We start from the raw sequence: 4761 nt of genomic DNA, 5'->3' as shown, positions 1-4761 counted from the left end.
AAAAAAAAAAAAAAAAAAGACTCAGTACTTGGGTGTGTTGAGATGACCCTGTCTGTGACCTTTGGATCCTATAGTTCACAGGACTCTCTGTCAGGAGTGGAACATCACTGTCATGAGGCTGGGAGAGAAGGTAACAAGGATGAAGGGCCTGGGTAAACTATAAGCTACTCACAGGCCTGAAAACAAGAAAGGGTTTCATAGACATTATTTCATGATCTCTTCACAGGCTTCTGTTTATTAGCACCCCCATTTATTATAGATGGGCAAACGGAGGCTAGAAACATGGAACCCACTGCTCAAGGGTGATGACTGATCAAGCGAGGTAGACTTCAAACTGAATTGCAAAATTTCAGATTTTACTTGTGTTGACAATCTGGCTCTAACACACAGAGGCATCCATCCACCCAGCTTCTTCTGCTGCTTTACTTTCCCCACTGGGGTAGCTGAGTCCTACGGGGGTGGGGATGGTGGAGGTCAGGGGTGGGGATCCGCAGGACTCTTCAGCCTTCTCGGTAAGGATTTGGCCACGGCAGAATATGGAGTGCTGAGCATCGAGTAAGCCATTGCAGTCTTAACAACGTGCAGAGTGTTTACCCTGCCCCCTGGTGGTGAAAAGGTGCATGGCAGCCTCGGGGGAAAGGGAAGAGTCGTGGTTAAGAAACATTGCTCTTGGTGACTCCGGAGATCGTGGGTGGGATGCCGAATTCTTATTAACTGAGGAATTAACAACTCTCATTCTGTAAGGGCCTATAATTCTCCTAAGAATGATATCCTGGCCTCAAATAGTATGTAAATGCAAAGAGTCTTTTATTCTGCAGAAGTCCAGCATGCTAGGGTGGGTCTCCCATTACAGGAATAGAGACACCCAAGTGAGCTTGCAGGCCTGATTTAAAGCATACTAGGGAATTCCAGGGTAGGTGACCTCACTGTTAATCTGTTGGGTCCATGTCTATGGACATTCCATTACCAGGGTGTGGGGGCTGGAAACTTGCTGGGGAGGTCTGGGAATTGTTACTGAGGAAGTAGCTGAGGGTGTCTGGAAACTGCTGCTGACCTACGGTCCTTGCCTCAGGCCAGGCAGCGGGGCAGCTTCTGAGGCCTGGACTTGCCTGGAATTGCCCAGTTCTTGGAGACAGAAATCTAGGCCTAGTCTCCTTAACTGCCAGTTTGAAGTCTGTCATGGGATCAGCTTAGTCTTCTGCTAGGAGGATGCAGCGCTGGTTCTCAAAGCCCATTTGTCATATGGAAGGATGGGTAAACAGGCTGCTGCCTCTCACCTTGATGGCCTCTGCTATTCCTGCAGGGTCCTCCTGTTTACTTGTGGCAGTAGAGTTGCCACAGCCCCTCCCACCTCCAGGCTTCTGCAGGCTTGCTCGGTGGGTTGGGCTTGCCAGTGCTCCTGCAGATCTGCCCAGTGGTGCTCTCCGTTGCCTAGTGTGCTAGCTAGCTAGGGAACTGGCTGTAGAACTGCTCAGGTGCCAGCTTTTTTTCATTACGACAGAAGCAATGCATGGTAGTTCTTAGCAGCCCCGATGGATGATGAGAACATGGAGCCTCCGAGGGGGGGGGTGGTCTGCACAGGTTTGGGCTACTGGAGCCCTGGGGCTGATCAAGCTGTGTCCTAGGGGCGGCCGATCAGGACGTTGAAGGAACTACAGGCTAGATTCCAAGTTTAGGGAATCTCAAGAGCTCAGTGAAGGTGAGGACTTTTGGAGCTGACCTGACATCTAGTGGCTACAAGTGGGAATGACGCCACCTTTGGGAATTGCTAAAAGCAGTTTGGCAGGTCTCTTGGGATACTGGGTTTGGTCATCTGTCCTTCAGTTACTTAGGGTGGAGTATCAGTGTCATAGGGTGACTTAGAGGACTGGAGGTGGTGACAGGGGTAGATTTTTGGATCTCTAGAATCTCTATCATTCCCAGAAATCAGCCTGAAAGAAAATCAAGTTTGTCATAACCACTGCTTCCTTTGCAATTTCATACCAAGACGAAGAGGAAATTCTCATGTATGCATAGCCATTCTGATTTCCATTTTTCCCCTTACACATCTGGATGTTCTTTCCAGCCACACAATCCTTAGGGTTCCCCTAGGCCCCGTGAGTTATGCATGGTCTGTAACAATTTAAGTTTACAGGTTGTGAAAGATTTAAAAGACCCCTGACTTCAAACACTTCTTTCTTTGAGGAGACGGTTCCAACAGCCTCAGAATATCCTCTGCTTTCTTCCAGCATCTTAACTGACACCTGTAGGCATACTTTTTTTTTGTAACCTACCTTTAATAAGGGTTCAACCTCTCCTCTAGCTCACCACCCAGCAGAGGGAGTGGAAGAGAAAAGTTATTAGGATATGGGGGAAGTGGACCTGCTCCGCAATAATTCTTTGGGGTGTGTGTGTGAGCTTGATCTTCTTTTGCAGCGGTGCAGTCCCATACCAAACACCAAGTATGGCTCAGCAGCTGCAGACCAATCCTCTAGGCAAGCGGACACCAGGCACGAACCAGCAGCGCAGGAACCTCATGAATAGTTCTTGGGAGAGTTTCTCAAAATGGTGGGTATTATTACAAGTTGAACTCAACAATGCTATGTAAGGTGGACCAATACATGCATGTCATTAGCGAAGAATAGTGAGGTGGAGCAAGCCAAACCAATGTTCAATGCTTGTCTCCCACTGTCTGCAGGGTCATATTTATACTCCTTCATCCTGGGTCCTTTCACATGTTCACTATCTCAAAAAGTCCTTTCACTTGCATGTGCTTCAGGAAAAGAGTCTTTCCTGTGTCTGCTCCAGCAAAACATCCTTTCACCTATGTCTTCTGGAAAACATTCTTTCACATGTTTGCTTTAGCAAGACGTCCTCTTACCTGTGTGCCCCAGCATAACATCATTTGACATAACTAACTTTCCTAAGAACTAGAAGTTTCCACTTCAGTGACCCCGAGCTCTTATTTTACCACCCAGCTAATGGAAACTCGACTTCAGCTGAGGGTTGAGCCATCTGTGGCACTGACCTGTCCAGCATCTCCCTGTCTGATTATCATGTGCTGAGACAGGCACCACCTGCCCTGGTTGCTACAATGGTAACTGATGATGCTATACTTGGCATCCCTCAGTATGCCACAAGCCTGGCCGACCCACCGGAGCCCCACGTGTGCTCACAGCTCTTTCTTTTCTTCTTTTTGCTACCCCGCCTTTAAAAGATTTATTTATATGAGTACATTGTAGCTGTCTTTAGACACACCAGAAGAGGGCATCAGATCCTATTATAGATGGTTGTGATGCTGGGAATTGAACTCAGGATCTCTGGAAGAGCAGTCAGTGCTCTTAACCACTGAGCTGTCTCTCTAGCCCAACCTTTGCTAAACTCTTGCAGTCTGCCTTTCTTATCTCTTCTTTCTCTCCCCACGTTTTTGTGTGTGTTCATGTATCTGAGTGCAGGTGTGTGTAAGCCACAATACCCCAAACTCCTGAGTCATCTCTCTGACCCCTTTTGTTTTTTGAGACTAGCCTAGGCTACTAGGCTAAGTAGGCTAAGCTAACCTCAAACTTATGGTAATAGACTTGTCTGCCTTGGCTTCCAGAGAGCTGTGATGGCTGGCACGAGCAGCCTAGCTTTATCTGCCTCAGTTCTCAAGACTTGAACATTTTTATATTTGTGTGTGTGTGTGTGCCACAGCATGCATATGCAGGTGAGAGGACCTCAGGACTTTTCTCCTCCCATCATTAGTTCCAGGATTGACTTCAGGTAATGTGGATCATGCAGCAAGCACCTTTGCCACTTGAGCTACCTCACTGGCCCTCTTAAGATGCAACCCAAAACATTGAGTTCAGGAGCAGACTGGGAAGTTTCATCTTTGCTGTTCCATTAGCCAGATGAGACCACTGAGGCTTTAAGGTCACATGACCAGGCTGTGATGAGGTTTTACAATGCCCATGACAGCTGCTTTTGTGCCTTCACCTGGCCCCAGTAGACTCTTTTCTTTCTGTCTGACAATCCTACATTCCCCTTTAATCCTTGTGGCTATAAATGAGACCACCTAGACTATGTACCCTTGATGGTCACTAAGCCTGGATGTAACTTAACATTTTTTCAAAACCTATTTTTAATGATGATTCTTAAAGCCTTCCTTTTAGTCCATCACCCACCAGAGGTAGTGGGGGAGAAAGGATACAGGGGAAGTGGACCTGTTTAGAGACGTTCTTTGGTGCAACTCCCATCTGAGTTGTCAGGACATCAGCAGTTCAGTTCACAGGTCAGCAGCAGCAGCTCGATCCACTCACAAACACTTCATGGCTATGCCGGCAGTCCAGCTCAGTAGAGTCGGGATAGCAAACACAAATCAGCTGGGGTGGCACTACCTTGCAGAGATAGCCAGGCCCCAGCCTCAGGACCAGTCAGCAGGAGGGACCAGTGCCACCAGGAACACTAGGAACACCACCAGGAACACCAGGAACACCACCAGGAACACCACCAGGAATACCACCAGGAATACCACCAGGAACACCAGGAATACCACCAGGAACACCACCAGGAACACCACCAGGAACACCACCAGGAACACCAGGAACACCACCAGGAACACCAGGAACACCAGGAATACCAGGAACACCAGGAATACCACCAGGAACACCACCAGGAACACCAGGAACACCACCAGGAACACCAGGAATACCACCAGAAACACCACCAGGAACACCACCAGGAACACCACCAGGAACACCAGGAACACCAGGAACACCACCAGGAACACCAGGAACACCACCA

The sequence above is a fragment of the Mastomys coucha genome, unplaced genomic scaffold, assembly GCF_008632895.1.
Source record: "Mastomys coucha isolate ucsf_1 unplaced genomic scaffold, UCSF_Mcou_1 pScaffold6, whole genome shotgun sequence".
Classification (NCBI taxonomy): Eukaryota; Metazoa; Chordata; class Mammalia; order Rodentia; family Muridae; genus Mastomys; species Mastomys coucha.
The sequence above is the reverse complement of the archived record's forward strand: the minus strand, read 5'-3'. Positions refer to the sequence as shown.